This window comes from Mobula hypostoma, chromosome 15, assembly GCF_963921235.1.
Source record: "Mobula hypostoma chromosome 15, sMobHyp1.1, whole genome shotgun sequence".
NCBI classification, from domain to species: domain Eukaryota; kingdom Metazoa; phylum Chordata; class Chondrichthyes; order Myliobatiformes; family Myliobatidae; genus Mobula; species Mobula hypostoma.
In genome coordinates this window covers 64,896,514-64,921,240 of record NC_086111.1, presented here as the reverse complement: position 1 = coordinate 64,921,240, position 24,727 = coordinate 64,896,514, and the positions used below count along the sequence as shown (strand labels likewise).

At 43.7% G+C, this 24,727-nt stretch overlaps 1 protein-coding gene across 1 annotated transcript in view; it reads right to left on the bottom strand.

Moving 5' to 3' along the window:
• The window catches only part of sema3b (sema domain, immunoglobulin domain (Ig), short basic domain, secreted, (semaphorin) 3B), a 439,432-nt gene extending 415,671 nt beyond the window's left edge, over nt 1-23,761 (bottom strand). Inside the window, exon 1 of the mRNA XM_063068199.1 lies at nt 23,741-23,761. The gene's annotated coding sequence lies outside the window, so the exon portion shown is untranslated. The remainder of the gene's footprint in view (nt 1-23,740) is intronic.
• Between the last annotated feature and the right edge of the window lie 966 nt (nt 23,762-24,727).

The following is a 24,727-nucleotide window of genomic DNA, read 5'->3' as shown; positions in this document are numbered from 1 at the left end:
TATCACTCCGGAGAAACATCGTATCATTTCTTAATGCATGTATGCATTTCTAAATGACAATAAAGGAGGACTGAGTGTTCTCATAATCTAAAAGTAATCTGACTGCCTACTCTTAATATTTTTATAAACTTCTAGCAGACTCCGCTTGCCCAAGGGTGACCTGCAGGTTAGAGGAGGGAAGGAGCGCTCTACACCTCCACTGGTAGTGACATGTCTCCACCCCACCACATAGAGTAAGCAACTCAAAAGTCAAATTAAATTAAATCTCATCTGCCTACACATGGTATAGATCATGCAGAGGCAGAAGAGTTCTAATTTAATTTGGCATATACATTATGGGCCGAAGGGCTTACTCCTGTCCTGTGCTGTTCTGTGTACACAGAATGCAGGAGAAACTTCTCCTTATAGTTTGTACCATCTAATCCAGGTGGCATCCTGGTAAACCTCTTCTATATCCTCTCCACAGCCTGCACATCTGTCTTGTAATGAGGTGACGAGAACTGACAGTGTTTCAGCTCAAAACCCTGCATTATATATGAATCCATCTAGACCTCTCATATTAATATAAAGTTTTATCAGATGTCTTCTCAGCCCCTGCTGCTCCAGAGAAAACAGTCCAAGCTTGAATGACAAGAAAACCAAATCACTGAACCAACGAGTTCTCTTTCTTTTTCTTCCTCCAGCCCATCCTGGCTCCATCCACTTCCATCCATCATCCACCCGCCTCTGCCTCCCAGCAACTCCTCGACCTGGCTCAACTACCCATGATCCCTCATTTCCTTCCTGTCAGTCTACCAGTCACCTTCCGCCATCTCAACGCTCCCTCCCCCCCCCCCCACCCCTGTACTGGCCACCTCCCCTTTCCACTCTCACACCTGATGTATGGATTCATCCTGAGGCAGTGACTGATCTGGTCGCCTGCATCACAGAGTCGTGAGGTAACGATGCAGCTCTATAAAACTCTGGTTAGGTCACACTTGGAGTACTGTGTCCAGTTCTGATCGCCTTACTATAGGAGGGATGAGGAAGCATTGGAAAGGGTACAGAGGAGATGTACCAGGATGCTGCCTGGTTTAGAAAGTATGCATTATGATCAGAGATTAAGGGAGCCAGGACTTTACTCTCTGGAGAGAAGGAGGATGAGAGGAGACATGATAGAGGTATACAAGATATTAAGAGGAATAGATAGAGTGGATAGCCAGCGCCTCTTCCCCAGGGCACCACTGCTCAATACAAGAGGACATGGCTTTAAGGGGTGGGAAGTTCAAGGGGGATATTAGAGGAAGGTTTTTTACTCAGAGAGTGGTTGGTGCGTGGAATGCACTGCCTGAGTCAGTGGTGGAGGCAGATACACCAGTGAAATTTAAGAGACTACTAGACAGGTATATGGAGGAATTTAAGGTGGGGGGTTATATGGGAGGCAAGGTTTAAGGGTTGGAACAACATTATGGGCCGAAGGACCTGTACTGTGCTGTACTGTTCTATGTTCTATGTTCTATGAGAAGGCCTCGGAGAGGGCAAAAACAGTAGTAGTTTTTCACTGATTCTCCTGTATTTTTTTGTCCTTCTGTGAATGCCTGAAAAAAAAGAATCTCAGGATTGTATACGGTGACATAGACGCACTTTGATAATTAAATTTACTTTGAATTTTTGAACTTTGAGTCATATCAGGGCACTGCCTGCATTAGACAGCAGATGCTATAAAGCCGGGGTTCCCAACCTGTTTTTATACCGTGGTTCCTTACCATTAACTGAGGGTTCCGTGGACCTCGGGTTGGGAACACCTACTTTAAGGAGAGCTTGGACAAATTTGGACTGTTTTCTCTGGAGCAGCGGAGGCTGAGGAGACACCTGATGGAACTTTGTAATATTATGAGAGACATAGAGAGATTAGACAGCCAGTATCATTTTCCTGGGATCAAACTACCTCATACTAGAGGGTGTACACTTAACTCGAGAAGGGAAAAGTTCAAAGGAGATGTAAACAGCAAGTTTTATGTTACACGGCGTGTTGGACACCTCAAATGCACTGCTAGGGGTGCTGGTGGAGACAACTGTGATAAAGGTGTTGAAAAGCCTCTTAGATAGGCCCATGCATGTGCTGGGAATAGAGGGATATTGACAAAGTGTGGAGATTATAGGATCTGACTGATGTAGGTGTTGTAGCTATCAAAGATACAAAGAACTATGGCAGGCTTACAGCCTGCGGGTGGTCAAAATATTTCCTCCCATGTATTTATGTTATCATAGCTGTGGTTTCAAGTGGCTGAAGATACACAGGTCCTACATCTAAACGTTTATTTTCTGCCTTTCCTTCTTGACATTTGAGGATTTCATTATCCCTGTATCTTTCCTTACAGTTCTTTAAATATCCCCCACGGTTATCCCCCCAGACCAGTTTTCTTTCCCTTTCTGTTCCTATGGGCCACACATGTTACGTGCATTGAAGTAGTTGTTTGGTGGTTCGTGGAAAGCCTGAATCCACACAAGGTACATCAATCATTCTGACAGATAATTACCTGCTTTTTTTTAAACTCTTGCAGGGGGAAATGAGCCGTAACCAGTTACAATTCAGCAATCAGAATGGGGACAGGTTTACTGGTGTACAACAAAAAGGTCAAGGAAAACCCTTCCCATCCCCAGGCCACCATACACACACCCAGAGAAACAAAGAAAAATAAATAAAATTTTCCTTCTCAATAGATCAATATCTTTCTGATGGCTGCCTTTCCCACTGCCACTGTTTTATCTCTGCTTTTATAGATCACCAGTGCACTCCCTTGCTCCCACCACTCAGGGCAAGGCCCCTGTTCACCTCTGGGAGAACTTTGCGGTGAACTACTTGCTACTTAACATTACACTCATCACCAATGACTTAGCAGATTGTTTTAAAGCTTATTAGTCAGAGCTGTGGGAATGCACAGTAACATCAGCTCCTCTGCTCTACCACCTTACCCCATGCAATTGTCCTCATCCAATTTTGAATTAATAAAGGTAAAGCCTTCGTATCTGGAATGCATTCTTTATTTTCTTAAAAAGTTAAGGAGGTTCAGCGCGTCACCAAACACACCAACAAACTTCCACAGCTGTTCTATTAAAAAAATATTTTGCTGGTTGCATCAAGGTCTGGTAGGACAATTTGAATGCAGAGGAACATAAGAAGCTGCAGAGATTAGTGGATTCTCCCCAATACATCACAGGCACATCCCTCCCCACCACTGGTAGTATCGACATCAAATATTGCCTAGATCAAGGAGGCAACATCTATCATCAAAGAACCTGCCCCTTTGCAAAAAACTAACTGCTTTCTTTGAGAACCGCGGGCACATTAGAGGATGCAAGACTTGCAGCTGGAATTTTCTATAATACATCCTCCTCTGTATGAAAAGACAAAGTCAAGTTTATTGTCATCTGTATTAAAGATCCCCACCATCTGGGCCATGCCATTGCCTTACAGCTACCATTAAGCAGAGGAATAGGTCATATAAATCCATAATAGAATAATAACCAAAATAGAACCTATCTTTCATTAATTCTATTATGGCTATAGGATTTATTGAGAATGCCCACAAGAAAATGAATCTCAGGGTTGTGTATGGAGACATATGTGTACTTTGATAATAAATTTACTTTGAACTTTGAGGTACCGAAGCCTGAAGTCCCACAGCACCAGGCTCAAGAACAGCCACTTTCCTCCAACCATTCAGTTTGTGAACCAACCTGCGAACCCTAAACACTACCTCAGTAAAGCAACACCATGACACTTCGCATTATTTTTTTAATTCTAATTTATTTTTCCTCTATCATTGTGTTTGGATTATGGTTTTCTTGTGAACGTTGTGCATCTGATGCTTCTGTGTCTGTGATGCTGCTACAAGTACATTTTACATTGCACCTGTGCATACATGGTCTTGTTCAGATGACAATAAACTTGACTTTAATATGCCCACAGTTCCCTGTGAAAGCAGTTTGCTCTTGCAAAGGGATAGGGATGAGATGTCAGGGGATGAGGGGTTTGCTACAAAACCATCAGCTAGCGACAGCCTTTGTGTTTCATCAAGGGCACATCGCCAACCAAGCTGGCTCCACACTCACGTGCATCTCATTAAGACTCCTGGCTGCAATGTTCTTCATGCTGGTAAAGGAAATATTTCTACATAGCCACAACAAGCAAGTCCCACACCCTCCACTTAACTCTTTAACGTACCTGGAACTCTTATATTCATCCTGGTCATGAGTCAGATTATCTGCTCTGCCAAGTTAGCAGGAGGTATTGTTCATTGACGATTGGATTTGGAAACAGTTGACATTTTAAAGTTCAAGCTTCAAAGTAAACTTATTATTGAAGTACATATATGTCATCATATACAACCCTGAGATTCATTTCCTTGCAGGCATTCACAGTAAGTACAAGAAATATAATAGAATCAATGAAAGACTGCACTCAACAAGAAGGACAAACAACCAACACGCAAAAGACAACAAATTGTGCAAATACAAAAAGGAAAAAAAAAAGCAATAAATATCAAGAACATGAGATGACGAGTCCTTGAAGCTGAATTGATAGGTTGGGGAAACAGTTCAGTGATGGGGTGAGTGAAGTTATCCCGTCTAGTTCAAGAGCATGATGATTGAGGGGTAATAATTGTTCCTGAATCTGGTGGGTGAGTCCTGAGATTCCTATACCTCCTTCCTGATGGCAGCAACAAGAAGAGCCCTCTCTCACCACCCTCTCTCTTTCTCTCTCACTCTTGACCCTCACTCTCTCTCTCTCACCAACCTCACCCTCTCTCTCACCCTCTGTCCTCTCTCTCACTGTCAACCCTCACTCTCACTCCACCCCCATCCTCACTTTCCCTCACTCTCTCACTCTCTGTCCTCACTCTTTCTTGACCCACACTCTCTCTCACTCTTGGCCCTCACACTCTCTCTCATCCTCCAGCCTCACCCTCTGTTTCTCTCTCTCACCTTCCTTCCTCACCCTCTCTCTCACTCTCTCCAACCCATCTCACTCACTCTTTTCACCTCCCATTCTCTCCAGCCCCTCACTCCCACCTCTCTCTCTCTCCCACTCTCCCACCCTGTCCCCTCTCTTTTTTCATCCTCCCCCCACCCTGCCCAGAGGCTCTTGACAGTTTCAAAATTCCGAGGATAGGAAATGTTTTCCTTTGTCTGAAGTCTCTTGAACTTGGGATTCATGGGTTTTAAATCCTTGAAACCCTGTGCCTCAGGGGACTGTGGATACAATAAGGACTGAGATCGATAAATTATTGAGAAATCGGAGAACATGATCGCACTGCACATTAGAGTACATACTCCAGCTTTTATTCCTGATGTTCTTAACATGCATTATTGGATAAAAATGAGACAATAGGCTGCTTATCAAGTTAGGCAAAGAGGAGATGATTGGGTAATTTCCCACTCAGTAAGTCTGGTAACCACATTGCTGTAGCTGACAGCTTTAATACATATTACTTATATCTAACTATCTTCCAAATGCATTTTCCTGAAAGCACCTTGCTTTTGTTTCAAGGTAGTGGTTTATCCTTCCTTTACTCTTTAAATTTAAGTTTCCTGAGTAAATTAACTTTGCTGTACAATGGAGTGTGATTGGTATAGTTTGAATTTACCAGCCGGTACAGTCTTCAAAGCTCAAAGTAAATTTATTATCAATGTGCATATATATCACCATATACAACCATATAACCATATAACAATTACAGCACAGAAACAGGCCATCTCGGCCCTTCTAGTCCATGCCGAACTCTTACTCTCACCTAGTCCCACTGACCTGCGCTCCATTCCTTTCCTGTCCATATATCTATCCAATTTAACTTTAAATGACAACATCGAACCTGCCTCAACCACTTCTGCTGGAAGCTCGTTCCACACAGCTACCACTCTCTGAGTAAAGAAGTTCCCCTTCATGTTACCCATAAACTTTTGCTCTTTAACTCTCAACTCATGTCCTCTTGTTTGAATCTCCCCCACTCTCAACGGAAAAAGCCTATCCACGTCAACTCTACCAATCCCCCTCATAATTTTAAACACCTCTATCAATTCCCCCCTCAACCTTCTACGCTCCAAAGAATAAAGACCTAACTTGTTCAACCTTTCTCTGTAATTTAGGAGATGAAACCCAGGCAACATTTTAGTAAATCTCCTCTGTACTCTCTCAATTTTATTGACATCTTTCCTATAATTCGGTGATCAGAACTGTACATAATACTCCTAATTTGGCCTTACCAATGCCTTATACAATTTCAACATTACATCCCAACCCCTATACTCAATGCTCTGATTAATAAAGGCCAGCATACCATGAACCCTGAGATTAATTTTCTTTAAGTCATTTATAGTAAAATAAAGAAATATAACAGAATCAATGAAAGACTGTACATAACGAAAGCTGACAAACAATACTGAGAACGTGAGTTCAACAAATCCTCTGAATTTTCAAAATTATAAAGGTTTTAGTCTGAACAAATAAAGATAAATTTAAATAACCAGGATGTCAGAACTTCCGAGTTTCCTGTTAGGCAGCTGGTCTCCTATCTATGCCGGTATTTCCCACACCATCGGCTTTCATTTTCTGCTAAGCCTTGAGTGAAACAACCTATCAAATGATTGCAGTAGAGCTGAGTATCGAATGTCCATCAGCTACCCTTTCTCCACTACAAACGATACTTTTTCCAAAGACCGCCAATAAATTGTCAAACATTGGAGGAAGGTTCAAAGGAGGTTCATGAAAATGATTCCAGGATTGAAAGGTTTGTCATATGAGGAGCATTTGATGGCTCTGGGTCTCTATTCACTGGAATTCAGAAGACCTCATTGAAACGTATCCATTGTTGAAAGGCTTTGATAGAGTGCAGGTGGAGAGGATTTTTCCTATGGTGGAGAAGGCTAAGACCAGAGGACACAGCCTCAGAATAGAAGGACATCCTTTTAGGACGGAGAAAAGAAGGAACTTATTTATCCCGAGAATGGTAAATCTGTGGAATTCATTTCCACAGGTAGTTTGTGGCAGCCAAGTCATTGGGTATATTTAAGGCAGAGGTTGATAGATTCTTGATTGATCAGGGCATGAAGGGATGTGGGGCGAAGGCAGGAGATTGGGGCTGAGAGGGAAAATAGACTAAATCTTATGGTTTTATGCTCTTTAAATGAATCACCTAAGACAAAGACACATTGACTTTGATTACCTTGATTTCTTTTCTAAATGTCCATTGCCATAGCATCTTTCGTAAGAAGTATCTAATATTTTCCCTTTGACAATGTTGATCTCAAATTTCATTCAATAATTTTCATTCGTTCAACCCATTAAGTCTATGTCAGATTTCTGAGCAATCTCATAAACGTGTTTCTCCCATTTACATAGAACATAGAATAATACAGCACAGTACAGGCCCCTCAGCCCATAATGTTGTGCCAACCCTCAAACCCTGCCTCCCATATAACCCCCCCCCACCTTAAATTCCTCCATATACCTGTCTAGTAGTCTCTTAAATTTCACTAGTGTGTCTGCCTCCACCACTGACTCAGGCAGTGCATTCCACACACCAACCACTCTCTGAGTAAAAAACCTCCCTCTAATATCCCCCTTGAACTTCCCACCCCTTACCTTAAAGCCATGTCCTCTTGTATTGAGTAGTGGTGCCCTGGGGAAGAGGCGCTGGCTGTCCACTCTATCTATTCCTCTTAATATCTTGTATATCTCTATCATGTCTCCTCTCATCCTCCTTCTCTCCAAAGAGTAAAGCCCTAGCTCCTTTAATCTCACTGTATTCCCTTTAACACAACCTGGAAGTTTCCCACCACCTTCCTACATGAGGAGGAATTATACAGTAGACAAATAACCTAATGTCCATCAGAACTTCAGAAACTGGAGGATGCAGGGGAATCCCACATGGTCAAAGGGAAAACTCATAGACAGCACCAGAAGTCAGGACCAAACCCTGGGTGCTGGAATTGGTTTATTGCTTTCCACTTGTTTCCTTGTTGCAACAAAGAAGGTATATTCACTGCTTTACAATGTTCGTTATGTGCCTTGTCATATGACGTGAGTGATCACGGTCTAGGATAATAATTGTTGTTGGCAAATTTTACAGACATGGTTTGCCATTGTGTACTTCTGGGCAGTGCCTCTACAAGATGTTTGACCTCAGCCATTATTAATTCTCTTCAGAGATTGCACCGACTGCTCACACGACCGTCCACACCCTGCTCCTATGGCTTCATGTGAAACTGACTGGGTGGCTAAGCAGGTGCTACACCTTGCCCAAGGGTGAGCTGCAGGCTAGCAGAGGGACGGAGCGCCTCACACCTCCTTTGTTAGAAACATATCTCTAACCTGCCACCCATAAGTACTATATATACAGTATGTATTTAAAAAGTTAATTTAAATATGTAGTACAAAAGGTGGAAAAAGTAGTGCGATTATGTTCATGGCTTCAATGCCCATTCAGAAAACTGATGGCAGAGGGAAAGAGGGTATTCCTGAGTCGTTGAGTGTGTGCCTTCAGGGTCCGCTGCTACTAAGAGGCACGCACACTTCAGGTGTGATCCCGACTCTCAGTGGAAAGTGGAAAGCAACCCTGAACATGTCAAGCACTTTAAGCGTTCAGCCACGCTCAGCTGTAGCTCTGGAGTGCTCCCTCTGCATTCGCTCAATTCACAGGTTGTATTGATCACAAGCCAGCTCTGTCTTATAACAGGGAGCACCAGCCAATCACACCCAGAAGGACAAAAGATTCATCACACTGCATATACACTAAATGCTTCTGTTGGCAACACAGGGCTGCTGAATCATTTGATATGAACCAGTATTTGGATTTAAACTCTGATTTATAGGACACAATGAACAGAATCCAGATGGAGGGGATTCTGTTTACCCTGTAAGGGTTGAGTAAGCAGCTAAATACTCTGTTGATTGGCTCCTCCAGCATCAGAAATATCTCAACAGATACTATTGAATCAGACAATTGGATTTACAATTTTATTTTTAGAGATATAAAATCAAAGATTAAACATTAAAGGTTACTTTTATTTGTCACATGTACATCGAAATATACAGTGAAATGTGTCATTTGTATCAACGACCTACACAATCCAAGGAATGTGCTGAGAAGCCCATAGGTATTGCCATGCTTCCATGCCAACATAGCATGCCTACAACTTTTAAATCCTTATTACACCGTATGTTTTTGGAATGAAGGAGGAAACTGGAGCACTCAGAAGAAATCAACATGGTCATGGGAAGAACGTACAAACACCTTACAGACATCTGCAGGAATTGAACCCGGATCACTGTAATAGTGTTTTAACCGCAGAGAGCACAGTGCAGTGGTGAGTGAAAGCTGTACTGGCAGATGAAGGTCAATTATTGGCTGAGGTGTTAATCACACGTTCCCTTCTACTCTCTCAGGTGAATGTAGTGTTGGAAAAGTAGGGAAACCATCTTGGCGACACAGGTGACTGCAGATGCTAGGATATGGATCTACGAAAACATATTACTGGAGGGACATTGTATCAGGTGGCATCTACGGAGGGACATAGTCAATATCGCCTTCCTTTGGATCTAGCGGATAAAGGGCCACCTATTTAAGTTTGACATGAGGAAAAAGTTCTCTCATCAGGTGCTGGAGTTCATTTCCCCATGGACGATGGTTGATGAAGCATTGTGTCTTCAAGGGTGAGATTTCTGGACTGATTATAAGGAACAAATGGAAAACCGTGGGACAGGTTCGATAGCTTTCTCTGGACCAGGTGAAGTGTCTCAACCCCAAATGCTGGCTGTCCATTTCACTCCACAGATGCTGCCTGACTTCATGAGTTCCTCCAGTCAACCCAGATTCCAACATCTACAGTTTCTAGTTTCACCATTACAACTCATGTTCTCAGTATTATTTCATCATCATCATCATCATGTGCCATGTCATATGACATCATCATTATGTGCCGTGTCATATGACATGAGCAATCATGGTCTCAAAACCAAGAAATTGACTCTCAAGGAAGTATATGGTTTAATACACGTACTTTGATTATCTTAGTTTGAAATTTGAACTTTTGAAATAGTCATTAATGCTTGGCACAGATTGGATAGGCCAAAGGCTCGGCTTCTGTGCTGTGCACCGCTTCTGAGGGCAGCACAGTAGTGTAGTAGTTAGCGCAACACTTTACGTGCCAGTTGTAGAATTGGGGTTCGATTCCCGCAGCTGTCTGTAAGAACTTGTATGTTCTTCCCATGAATGCCTGGGTTTTCTCTGGGTGCTTTGGTTTCACCCCACGTTCCAAGATTGTACAGGTTAGGCTTAATGAGTTATGGGCATGCTATGTTGGTGTCGGGGTGTATGGGGTGTCAGGGAGGGGTAGCACCTCTGGTGGGGGAACATGTCGTTTCCTTTTCAAGGCGGTTAGTCCACCTTTGGTCGCCATCTGGCACTCAGCTCTCACCTGTGGCTCCCCGTAGCTGTTTGCATGTGACAGCGGCCACACCCCGGGCAACGGCTTCGACAAGCCGGCTAAACCAGGTGAGGGTAGCCGACGGGTCTCAAACCCTTGGTGAGATAGGGAGTTGTCTATCCCAGCATGTGAAGACAGACTCCGGTGGATTGAGCGGACGAGACCAATGGAAGGTCCAACGGTCAAGAAGATGGTCTCTGCAAGTGTCGTGGAACGTGTAGAGCAGGACAAGACACAGAAGACATCCTGGTCATCCACTGCACCTAGTCCCATCTCCAGCCGTCTTACCACTGGATTCAGATGGGAATTGGGAAGAGAGAGTGAGGCTGACGCTGCGCAACTCTCCCTCACTTAAATCCAAACCACACGCTAGTCTCAACACCATCATAATGGTGTCGAGGTCCTCATCGACGTCGATGAGGGACGAACAACAACACCATGTTGGCGTCGGAACCATGGTGACACTTGGGGATTGCTATCAGTACATCTGTGTTGGTCGTTGACACAAACAACTGTATGTTTTGATGCTTCAATGTTCATGTGACAAATAAAGCTAATTCTTCACTGCATAATGCCATGGTTAGCCATCTCCTCACAAAAGTACAGCACGTGCAAACCCGCCAGCCCTCTACTTTTTATTAGCTGAAAGGAGATCTGCAGAAACACAGACCTGCTCAACTGAACACATGGTACTTGGCTGAATGGTGTTTCCAAACATCAGCCCATGCGAGTCAGCAAAAACACCAGCCGAGTGGTTACATTTAATTAAATTCTGTGTGGAGTCAGATGGGTTGCAGGGAGAAAGCTGAACCACTTTGCTTCTACCACATACTCTTGAACTTCAGCTTCACCCAAGTTCCAACGTCAACAGCATCTTGAATGCCCGCCAGATGAATGTTATTCTGCTGCTCCAGAACCTAGCTGGCCAATGTCCCAGGAGCACAGCAGAAAAGCTCTTTGCAAAATACATTCTCAGATGTTGCAGTTTAGTTTCTCAGTGTTTAGAGGGAATCTAGCATCAGTACATGAAATGGTGAAACCTCTCCTTCCTAGTTCTGACAAGGAATCTTCAATGGTCAGCACAGTCCGAGATGTGCTGGTGGTAGCCCGCAAGTGTTGCCATGCTTCTGGTGCCAACATAGCATACCCACAACTTACTAACCCTAACCCATATGTCTTTAAAATATGCAAGGAAACTGCAGCACCCAGAAGAAATCCACACAGTACAGCGAGAACGTACTAGGTGAACACATTGAACTTGAAATTGTCTCCCAGTTTTTCCATCTGTTCCCTACAACCCAGTCCAGAAATCAGTCCATCTCGCCCAATAGCTCGGCATACGTAGTCTATAGGGTGTTAATTCCAACACCCGCTGAGAGAATTGGTACGGTAGCATAGTGCTTAGTTAGCATAGCACCTCACAGTACAGGCAACCTGGGTTCAATTCCCACCGCTGCCTGTAAGTTTATGTGTTTTCCCCGTGACTGCGTGGGTTTCCTGCAGGTGCTCTGGTTTTCTCCCACAGTCCAAAGACCTACGAGTTGGTAGGTTAATTGGTTATTGTAAATTGTCCCGGGATCAGGTGAGGTTTAAAATCGGGGATTGCTGGGCTGTGCGGCTCGAAGAACTGGAAGAGCCTATTCATCCTTGTATCTCAATAAATTAATACATAAATTTCCTCTCCACTTCAAACATAAATGGGCATCCCTTTATCCTGTGGACCATAGTTCTAGGAAGAGTCATGCTCCAAAACGTTGACTGTTCATTTCCCTGCACAGATGCTGCCTGACCCATTGATTGATGGTGAAGCCAGAACCATTTCTTATTATCCTCTAAGTACTCCTTTACCAATCTTTCTCTACTCCCCCCCCCCCACCATCCTCCCACTTCCAATAGCAACTCGGAGTCACCGTTCCCACCCCAACACTCACTTCTCCCCTCAGTTTCCTTGCAAGGCAAGCAGCCGAGAATTCGTGATCCTCAACTTCATGCACTGCCGATGGGAGGGGAAAATGCAGAGCAAGGAGGCTTTGGGCTCCCCACGCAGAAAGCTGGAGGAACCTCAGCTGGTCAGGCAGCATCTGTGGAGGAAAATGGAGAGTCAACTACTCAGGCTAAGACCCTTGTTTCGTCCAGATGAAGGGTCCCAACCTGAAATGTCAGCTGTCCACTTCCCTCCACAGATGCCGCCTGATCATTCAGCTCCTACAACATTTTGTGTGTTACTTTAGATTCCAGCATATACAGGTCTCATGTGTCTCAGCTTTAGCCTCAAGTCAGGAGTCCAAGCTGTACGAAAGCCAGCTCCACATCTCCAAGTCTATTGATTCACTGGATTAGCTCTTCAGTGCCAATCCCTCTGCACTAGCTCTTATAGAAAGTGACAAGCACCTACTTTCACCTCTAACATTTAATTTTGACAGGGTTTCAATATAAGCTTAGGAACAGAACATGAAATCTTAAAATTACTGTTTAATTAAGAATTAATCGCACCTTACAGGACACTCTCCAAGATAAAACCCAACTACATGTATCAGATTAAGTACTCCATAATTATTTGCTTCCCTGCTCCCCCTTCCACCACCCTCCCTTTATTTAACACACTTTTCTCCTCTGCTTTCCAGTTCAAGTCCAAGTCAAGTTTATTGTCCTTTAACTATATATATACATATGTACCGCCAAACGATACGATATTTCTGTGGACCACTGTGTAGAGCACAGTAGTACACATAACACACAATAACTTAGGAAAGTGGTGGTGGTGGTGGTTCGTCCATCGTCATTGATGAAGACCTCAACACCATTAGTAAATTAGGAAAGTAAGAGGTAAATCTACAAATGAATTACACGTAGATAAACAAAGTAAAGTGAATAAGTTAAATATTGTGGAGTACCGAACAGATTATATAACCATATAACAATTACGGCACGGAAACAGGCCATCTCGGCCCTTCTAGTCCGTGCTGAACTCTTACTCTCACCTAGTCCCACCGACCTGCACTCAGCCCATAACCCTCCATTCCTTTCCCGTCCATAGAGCTATCCAATTTAACTTTAAATGACAACATCGAACCTGTCTCAACCACTTCTGCTGGAATTAACCGGTGACATCTCAAATGTGATGCGGCAGGGAGTCCAGAAGCCTAATAACCTGAAAAACGGTCTTCAACCCGAAATGTTAAGTTTATTTCTCTTGCTATAGATGTGGCTTGAACCCCTGACTACTTTCATTATTTTCTGTTTTTGCTACAGGTTTATTTTTTTGAATTTCAGTCTTTGCTTCCCTCTTATTTTGGATGAAATGTTGGGATAAGTTCCTCCTGCTGTACAGTCTGATCGTGGTCTCTTCAGAAGCGCAGCTTAGTTAGGCCACTTGCCTAACTAAAGTTAATATGACCATAGAATTGCAACAAATGATCTATAACAAGTGCATAAAAATGCTTTTTTAATTTTGTACTATTTAAACCAAATTTGAAGTATTGTGTGCAGCTCTGTTCATCTACCTAGAGGGAAGATATCAATATGCTTGAAAGAGTACATAGATAATTTACAAAGATGTTACTGGGACTAGCGCAGTGGTTAGCTTGGGACATTCCAGAATTCAGACTTCAGTTCCAGCCCCTTTCTGAAAGGAGTCTCTGTGTGTCCTCTCCATGGAGTGTGTGGGTTTCCCCTGGGTGCTCCGGTTTCCTCCCACAGTCCAAAGACGTTCTGGATAGGTTAATTGTTCGATGTAAATTGTCCCGTAATTAGTCAGGGTTGTGTGGTAAACCACATTTATATGTTGTAACTGGGTTAACTGTCTGGACACGCCCCTCTGCTGACTGCCCCTGTGGCTCCTCCCACAGACCCCTGAATAAAGGTGATTTCGCCCTGCTCCTCCCCCTCAGTCCAGGGACAGACACTCAGCATGGAAGTCATATTTTACTACGAATAAAAGCCTTTCAGTATTTACCCTACTTCAATCTTTTGGAGTTATTGAAGGTGCTTCAATTTTATTCGCAGTAATTTTAAAGCATGGAACCTCCACAAAGACCCGACAAGTTAGACCTCGACCCTCAAACACCTGAAGCTGGAAACGCTTTCGAACTCTGGCTGGCTTGCTTCGAATCATACCTAGAGGAGATTAAAGTGACCGACCCCACAGCGTAGCGCAGAGTTCTACTCTCCAGAGTCAGTCCACGGGTTTACTCAATGATCAGAGACCAGCCGAGCTATGATGGCGCGATAAGCGCACTCAAAGGACAATACCTGCAGCCAATCAACCAAAGCGGCAATCTGTATTAAACTAGAGGATGTACTACTATAGGTGAGGCCTTAAATGAATATTTATCTGTATTCATGCTGGAGAACTGGGAGGGGAATGATTAAAAATATATTGAAGGTGCTTCAGTTGTGTGGTTGCTGGGACAATGTTCCTCAAAGGGCTGGAGAGGCAACTCCATTATAAATATGGAGTATTTATAGATAAATAAAAAAGGGAAAGATTGAATAGGTTAGGACTTTATTCCCGGGAGCGAGGAGAGTGAAGGGAGATTTGATAGAGGTATATAAAGTTATGAGTGATATAGACAGGGTAAAAGCATCTTCAGATTGAGTGAGACTAGAACTAGAGGTCATAGGTTAAGGGTGAAAGGTGAAATATTTAAGCAGCAACCTGAAGGGGATGTTCTTCACTCAGAGGGTGGTGTGAGTGTAGAACAATCCACCAACAGAAGTGGATGTGGGTTCTTCTTTAACATTTAAGAGACATTTGGATAAATGTCAGTCTTGTGGACCTCTCCTTGCAATTAGTTTACTTAACTTCCCAGAATTCCTTTTGACCATAAGACATAGGAGCAGAATTAGGGCATTCAGCCCATCAATTTGGCTCCAATATTCGACCATGGTGGATTTATTTTCCTGCCTTCTCTCTGTAACCTCTGTCACCCTTACTAATAAAGCACCTATCAACTTTGGCTTTTAATATAACCTGTGATTTGGTCTCCACAGCCAACTGTGGCAAGGAATTCCACAGATTCACCATTCTGTCGCTAGATACATTTCTCCTCATCTATATTCTAAAAGAATATTCTTTAATGCTGAGGCAGTGCCCTCTGGTCCTAGACTCTCCCACTAATGGAAACAAATCCTCTGTACATCCACTCTATCAAGTTTTTCAATATTCACTAGGTTTCAATGAGATACCCCCTCATTCTTCTGAACTTCAGTGAGTGCAGTCCCCAAACCATCAAGCATTCCTCATATCTTAACCAATGGTTAATCCACTGAGGTAACACACTTAATTAATCAAACATAGTCACCACACTATCTACAAGATTAGCCGCTCCATAAACGCATACTCCCTGCCTCAAATGTTCTTTATGAATTCTTTTTGAGAGATTCCAGTTTACTGAGGAATGATTGGCCTCAAGGGGCTGGAATGCGATCTGTCAGAAATTCTGCAACCTACCATAACAAGGGCACGTGTTCTTGATAAAGAAAGATACTTTAAAAGACTTTGGAAAGTTTTTGTTTTTGAAAATTTACTGGATTCATAGGTTTTACAGAACCCTAGCCATTGCCACAGCGAGCCAAACACCTTATTTAAGAATGAACACAGATAAACACACACACACACACACACACACAAACACACACATTTGATTAATGTGATACAGCACTGAAAAATAGTGGTGAAATCAGCAACTGCAAGAGTGAACTGTCTCAGGAATTTTCACAGGTTAAGAGAATGGAATGAACATTACTCAAGAGTTCAACAAATGTTAAGAAGGCAGGCAAAGATGAGTTGAAAGCGAGAGAAATTTTAAAAAGGTCAGCAATTGTCAGGCGAAGAGAAAAAGATGTACAGTACTATGCAGAAGTCTTAGGCACATATATATAGCTAAGATCTTTGCATAATACTGTATTTGTCAACATGGAGTGGGCAGCGAGGTTATAAGTCTGATGGGAGCAAAGAGTGTTGGGAATGGTGAGAGTGGAGTATGGGACAGGTGGCGGGGAAGAAGTGTCAGGGGCAGGGGTGGCACTTGGGTGCAGACATACCCAGCCCTGAGACTCCAGGCAAATTCAATTGATTTCAAACAATTGGTTTATTGATTAATACAGAATGTCTCGCTGGTGCCTCCCGCACTTTCCCCTTTCCCTTCCCCGTTTCCCAACCATGATTCTCTTCTCCCTTCCCCCTTCTCATTCTCAGTCCATCATAGAGACCCATATCAGAATCAGGTTTATCATCACTCACAAAGGTCATGAAATGTGTCTGTTTTTTTTGCAGCAGCAGTACAGTGGAATACATAAAATTGCCACAGTACTGTGCAAAAGTCACAGGCCCTCCCCACCAGTGAGCACGTCTACATGAAGTGTTTTTGCAGGAAAGCAACATCCATCATCAGGGATCCCCTGCCACCAAGGGACATGCTCTCTTCTCACTGCTGCCATCAGGAAGAAGATACAGATGCCTCAGGAATCTCATCACTAAGTTCAGGGTACTGCTGTTTCCTCCTACAGTCAGTCATACCGGTTGTTAGGTTAATTGGGCATTGTAAGTTGTCCTGTGATAAGGTGAGGGTTAAATCGGGGGTTGCTGGGTGGTGTGGCTTGAAGGGCAGTAGGGGCCTGCTCTGCACGGTATTTCAATAGGCATCCGTTAGTCTCGTGAGACCATGGATTTGCACCTTGGAAGGTTTCCAGGGCGCAGGCCTGGGCAAGGTTGTGTGGAAGACCGGCAGTTGCTCACACTGCAAGTCTCCCCTCTCCACACCACCGATGTTGTCCAAGGGAAGGGCATTAGGACCCATACAGCTTGGCACCGGTGTCGTCGCAGAGCAATGTGTGGTTAAGTGCCTTGCTCAAGGACACAACACGCTGCCTCAGCCAAGGTTCGAACGAGCGACCTTCAGATCACTAGACGAATGCCTTAACCACTTGACCACACTCCAACACACGGTATTTCAATAAATAAATAAATTCTAGTGATTAGGTTGGTTCAAGAACTAAATGGTTGAAGAAAAGTAACTGTTCCTGAACCCACTAGTGTTGGACTTCAGACTGGTATACACTCCTGGAAGCTGTGAACGATGGATGTTGTCTTTTTAAGGCAATGTTTCCTATAGATACTACCAATGGTGGGGAGTGATGTGCCTGTGATATACTGGGCTGAGCCCATGACTGTATAGCTTCTTATATCCCTTTGCATTCCAATTACTGTGTCAGAACATGACACAACTAGTCAGGGTACTGAGGAGAACATGACAATAAACTCATCTAATCTTTTCTAATGATACTTCTGATTTACCACATCCTCAGTATTTCAGATTTGTAGTTAACAATAAGGAATAATCTATTTCTTCAGCAGTTTGATGGGGGCATGACTGTACAGCTAGTGAGAACAGCGAGAAGAGTTTAAAAGGAGATGGTTATTTCTTCAGCAGTTCGATCGAGGCACGACTGCGCAAGTGCGTGGAAGTCAGTTAGTGAGAACAGCGAGAAGAGTTTAAAAGGAGACAGCTTTATAGAGCAGGCATCAGAGGAGCAGACAACAGAGTAGAGGGAGACAGAGTAGGAGGGCTTTGGTTCAACGGGGCTTCGGCGATAACGAGTCAAGGTGAGGTAGGTTGCCTGTGTAGAATACAGACAGGAAGAATGTGTGTGAGACCGGTGTTCTCTGCTCGGTGTCAGATGTGGGAAGTAAAGGAGACTCCCAGCCTCCTGGACAGCCACGTTTGCACCAGGTGCATCGATCTGCAGCTCCTTAGGGATCGTGTTAAGGGAACTGGAGATGCAGCTCGATGATCTTCATCTGGTCAGGGAGAGTGAGGAGGTGATAGAGATGAGCTACAGGCAGGTAGTCACACCGGGGCCTGGGGAGACAGAGAAGTGGGTAACAGTCAGGACAAGGAAGGGCAGGAGTCAGAGGCTAGAGAGCACCCCTGTGGCTGTACCCTTTAACAATAAGTACTCCTGCTTGAGTACTGTTGGGGGAGGCAGCCTACCTGGGGGAAGCAACTGTGGCAGTGCCTCTGGCACAGAGTCTAGCCCTGTGGCTCAGAAGGGTAGGGAAAGGAAGAGGATGGCAGCAGTTATAGTTAGGAGGTCAGACAGGCGATTCTGTGGACACAGGAAAGAAGCACGGATGGTAGTTTGCCTCCCAGGTGCCAGGGTTCGGGATGTTTCAGATCGCGTCCAACATATCCTGCAGTGGGAGGGAGAACAGCCAGGGGTCGTGGTATATATTGGTACCAATGTCATTGGCAGGAAAAGGGAGGAGGAACTGAAAGCAGACTACAGGGAGTTGAGAAGCAAGACCACAAAGTTAGTCATCTCAGGATTACTACCTGTGCCACATGACAGTGAGTATAGGAATAGAGTGAGGCAGAGGATAAATGCGTGGCTGAGGGATTGGAGCGGGGGCAGAGATTCAGATTTCTGAATTATTGGGACCTCTTTTGGGGTAGGAATGACCTGTACAAAAAGGACGGGTTGCACTTGAATCCCAGGGGGACCAATATCCTGGCAGGGAGGTTTGCTAAGGCTACTGGGGAGAGTTTAAACTAGGATTGCTGGGGGGTGGGAACCGAACTGAAGAGACATAGGAAAGGGAGGTTGGCTCACAAATAGAGAAAGCTTGGAGACAGTGCGAGAGGGAGGAGAGGCAGGTGATAGAGAAGGGACGTGCTCAGACCGATGGTTTGAGATGTGTCTACTTTAATGCAAGGAGTATTATGAACAAAATGGATGAGCTTAGAGCATGGATCAGTACTTGGAGCTATGATGTTGTGGCCATTACAGTGACTTGGGTGGCTCAGGGGCAGGAATGGTTACTTCGAGTGCCAGGCTTTAGATGTTTCAGAAAGGACAGGGAGGGAGGCAAATGAGGTGGAGGGGTGGCACTGTTGATCAGAGATAGTGTCACGGCTGCAGAAAAGGAAGAAGACATGGAGGGATTGTCCACTCCGGAGTCTCTGTGGGTGGAGGTTAGGAACAGGAAGGGGTCAATAACTCTACTGGGTGTTTTTTATAATCCACCCAATAGTAACAGGGAGATCGAGGAGCAGATGGGAAGACAGATTCTGGAAAGGTGTAATAATAACAGAGTTGTCGTGATGGGAGATTTTAATGTCCTAAATATCGATTGGCATCTCTCTAGAGTGAGGGGTTTAGATAGGGTGGAGTTTGTTAGGTGTGTTCAAGAACATTTCTTGACACAATATGTAAACAAGTCTACAAGAGGAGAGACTGTACTTGATCTGGTATTGGGAAACGAACCTGGTCAGGTGTCAGATCTCTCAGTGGGAGAGCATTTTGGAGATCGTGATCACAATTCTATTTTCTTTACCATCGCATTGGAGAGTGATAGGAACAGACAAGTTAGGAAAGTGTTTAATTGGAGTAAAGGGAAATATGAGGTTATCAGGCAGGAACTTGGAAGCATAAATTGGGAACAGATGTTTTCAGAGAAATGTACGGAAGAAATGTGGCAAATGTTCAGGGGATATTTGCGTGCAGTTCTGCATAGGTACGGTCCAATGAGACAGGGAAAGGATGGTAGATTATAGGAATCATGGTGTACAAAGGCTGTTGTAAATCTAGTCAAGAAGAAAAGAAGAGCTTACAAAAGGTTCAAAAGACTAGGTAATGATAGAGATCTAGAAGATTATAAGGCTTGCAGGAAGGAGCTTAAGAATGAAATTCGGAGAGCCAGATGGGGCCATGAGATTAATGGGCCATTAATCCTTGGTGTTCAGGATTAAGGAAAACCTCAAGGCATTCTACAAGTATGTGAAGAGAAAGAGGATAAGACATGAGAGAATAGGACCAATCAAGTGTGACAGTGGAAAAGTGTGTATGGAACCAGAGGAAATAACAGAGGTACTTAATGAGTACTTTGCTTCAGTATTCACTGCGGAAAAGGACCTCGGCGATTGTAGGGATGATTTACAGTGGACTGAAAAGCTTGAGCATGTAGATATTATGAAGGAGGATGGGCTGGAGCTTTTGGAAAGCATCAAGTTGGATAAGTCACCGGGACCAGACGAGATGTACCCCAGGCTACTGTGGGAGGCGAGGGAGGATATTGCTGAGCATCTGGCAATGATCTTTGCATCATCAATGGGGATGGGAGAGGTTCCGGAGGATTGGAGGGTTGCAGATGTTGTTCCCTTATTCAATAAAGGGAGTAGAGATATCTCAGGAAATTATAGGCCAGTGAGTCTTACTTCAGTGTTTGGTAAGTTGGGATGGAGAAGATCCTGAGAAGCAGGATTTATGAACATATGGAGAGGCATAATATGATTAGGAATAGTCAGCGTGGCTTTGTCAAAGGCAGATTGTGCATTACGAGCCTAATTGAATTTTTTGAGGATGTGACTAAGCACATTGATGAAGGTAGAGCCGTAGATTTAGTATATATGGAATTCAGCAAGGCATTTGACAAGGTACCCCATGCAAGGCTTATTGAGAAAGTAAGGAGGCATGGGATCCAAGGGGACATTGCTTTGTGGATCCAGAACTGGCTTGCCTACAGAAGACAAAGAGTGGTTGTAGACGGGTCATATTCTGCATGGTGGCCAGTCACAAGTGGTATGCCTCAGGGATCTGTTCTGGGACCCCTACTCTTCTTGATTTTTATAAATGACCTGGATGAAGATGTGGAGGGATGGGTTAGTAAATTTGCTGATGACACAAAGGTTGGGGGTGTTGTGGATAGTGTGGAGGACTGTCAGAGGTTACTGCGGGACATTGATAGGATGCAAATCTGGGCTGAGAAGTGGCAGATGGAGTTCAACCCAGATAAGTGTGAGGTGGTTAATTTTAGTAGGTCAAATATGATGACAGAATATAGTATTAATGGTAAGACTCTTGGCAGTGTGGAGGATCAGAGGGATCTTGGGGTCTGAGTCCATAGAACACTCAAAACTGCTGCGCAGGTTGACTCTGTGGTTAAGAAAGCATACAGTGTCTTGGCCTTCATCAGTCATGGGATTGAGTTTAGAAGCTGTGAGGTAGTGTTGCAGCTAAATAGGACCCTGGTCAGACCCCAATTGGAGTACTGTGCTCAGTTCTGGTCGCCTCACCATAGGAAGGATGTGGAAACCATAGAAAGGAGGAGATTTACAAGGATGTTGCCTGGATTTGGAAGCATGTCTTATGAGAATAGGTTGAGTGAACTCAGTCTTCTTTCTCGGAGCAACGGAGGATGAGAGGTGACCTGATAGAGGTGTATAAGATGATGAGAGGCATTGATCATGTGGATAGTCAGAGGCTTTACCCCAGGGCTGAAATGGCGAGCACAAGAGGGCACAGTTTTAAGGTGCTTGGAAGTAGGTACAGAGGAGATGTCAGGGGTAAGCTTTTTACGCAGAGAGTGGTGAGTGCGTGGAATGGGCTGCTGGCGACAGTGGTGGAGGCGGATACAATAGGGTCTTTTAAGAGACTCCTGGACAGGTACATGGAGCTTAGAAAAATAGAGGACTATGGGTAACCCTAGGTAATTTCTAGGGTAAGGACATGTTCGGCACAGCTTTGTAGGCCAAAGGACCTGTATTGTGCTGTAGGTTTTCTATGTTCTATGTTCAATTTGAATCCCTCGAGATATATTGTCCACCACAATTCGGAGATTTTCAAAAATTCAGAGATTCACAGTACATTTATTATCAAAGTCTGTCTACAGAATACAACTCTGAGATTTGTCTTCCCACAGGCAGCCATGGAACAAAGAAATACCATGGAACCCACTCAAGAAAATATCAAGCACCTGATATGCAGAAAAAAAATGAACTAATTGCATAAATGGCAAACAGCAAGCAGACAACACATGGAATATCAAACATCTAACCAGGTGTCCAGTCATATTCAGTTTAGGTCTGTTCAGTCCTGCACCACCAGCTCACTGCGGGTCGCAGAGATAGCTTTGGCCTGGTCTTCTTCACTCACATGGCTATTTACATCAACTTTGGAGCACAGATGGGGCCTCATTTGAACATCCTGTCAGCACCTCAGTAGTGTATCATTTCCTTAGTACTACAATGAGGAGTCAGCCCAAATAGTTCTCTCAAGTCTCTGGACTTCGACCAAGACCTTTTTGGTTCACAGTTAAGAACACTATGTACATGTGCACACTGGAAATAACGTAAATCAAGTTGACACAAAATGGAAGGGATTTAATCTATAATTAAACTGTGCCCTTCATAGAAACTAGCTGAATTATTCATTCTACTGATAATTAATCAGATTAAAATATTTAATAAAAAAATCAAGAAATAGAGGCTTTATTAGCCATTGGTCAGACTGCATTTGGAGTATTGAGAGCAGTTTTGGGCCCCTTATCTAAGAATGGATGTCCTGGCATTGAGAGGATCCAGAGGAGGTTCAAAGTTCGAAGAACATTTCTGATCAAAATACGTATACTACGTACAACATTGGGATTCGACTCCTTACAGGCGGCGGCAAATCAAAGAAATCCAGAAGAACCCATTGAAAATGACCATCAACAATCAAAGTGCAGAAAAAAATACGAATTGTGCAGACAATAAAAGTAAGCAAATAACATTCAGAACCGATGTTCATGAAAGTGAGTCCACGGCCACCAAGTCAGTCATCACTGCAGCCAATTCGGGAGCCCATTAGCTGCAGGCCACAGGTTCACAAGAGTGATCCCAGGAATGAAAGGGTTACTGTATGAGGAGCGTTTGATGGCTTTGGGCCTATACTCACTGGAGTTTAGAAGAATGAGGGGATATCTCCTTGAAACCTATTGAATATTGAAAGGCCTGGATACAGTGGACGTGGAGAGGATGTTTCCTATGATGGGAGAGTCTAGGACTGGAGGGAACTATCTCAAAATACAAGAATATCCCTTTCGAATGGAAATGAGGAGGAATTTCTTTAGCCAGAGGGTGGCGGATCTGTGGAATTTATTGCCACAGACGGCTGTGGAGGCCAAGTCATTGGTTATATTTAAAACGGAGGTTGATAGCTTCTAAGGGTGTCAAAGGTTACAGGGAGAAGGCAGGAAAATGGCATGGAGAGGGATAATTAATTGGCAATGATGAAACGGCAGAGTAGACGTGATGGGCTGAATGGCCTAATTCTGCTCCTCTGGTCTTATAACGCGATGTAACTGCTCTAAGTATAGAGCTTTCCATTTCAGTGTTAAATACGCAGGAAACAACTATTTCATCACTGTTTCTTTGGTTCCCACATTGAAAATTTATGCTTTGATAACTACCAACAGATAATTTATTTTATTAATACAAACTATAATCTAACTTACCTCACTGTGTCTGACAACTTCAGTTATGTGATTTAAAGAAGCAAGCCGTAATTAAACATGGTAACCAGAGAGTACTGCAGTGTGTATTGCTTCATGTGATACAGCCAACGTTATTAACCATTCATCCCATGGACTCTGAATAATACCACAAGAGGTACATTAGTATTTTTGAAAGAGAGCACAGATGCTAAAACTATATACAAAACGTATTACACAACAGTGAAGCATTTCCAGTGCCTGTGAAGGTGGTGACAGATACAGACAGACTCTATTCAGCTTTCCCTATCTGTTTGTACGGTATGTGATTCTGTGTAATGCAAGAGTTACATTGCAAAAAAGCAGGCAATCTCTGGCTCTGTACCAATGTTATTTCAAGACGTTTGGCATTGTAACCAAGCTCTTGCTCCAATGTGTGTTTTTTCTTTGGAGACGGTAGGGAAATTTGTGCTATTGAACGAAGGAATGTCAGTATTTGAGAATAATAATGTTTCCACGTAGTGCATTTAATGGTCGCATCAAGCATTCTCTCCTTAGGTCAGACATGTGAAATACACAATAAAGCCCTTCCGGAAAATATAGTGCTCCTTTACTGTTGAGTATTTAGTCACAACTTAAAGTCCTGCCTCAACACGACTTTCCCTTTGGAACTTAAACCATTTTTGACATTCTTTACAGACAGTTTACATGCACCTAATAGAGTGGAATATTTTTTAACCTTATACACAGAAATGCGAGTCTTCATAAATTGTCCACCCCTAATTACCCTTGAACTGAATGACTACTGTACCGTACAACTGTCTTAGGCACATGTATATAGCTAAAACTTCTGCACAGCACTGTATTTGTCAACGTGGAGCGGACAGCAAGTTTGTAAATCTGGCTGGAACAAATGATCTTGGGAATGGGGAAGGTGGAGTGTCTCCGGAGGGGTGTAGGACAAGTGGCAGAGAAGGAGTGCCGGGGTGGGTGGCAATGTCGTTTGTGCAG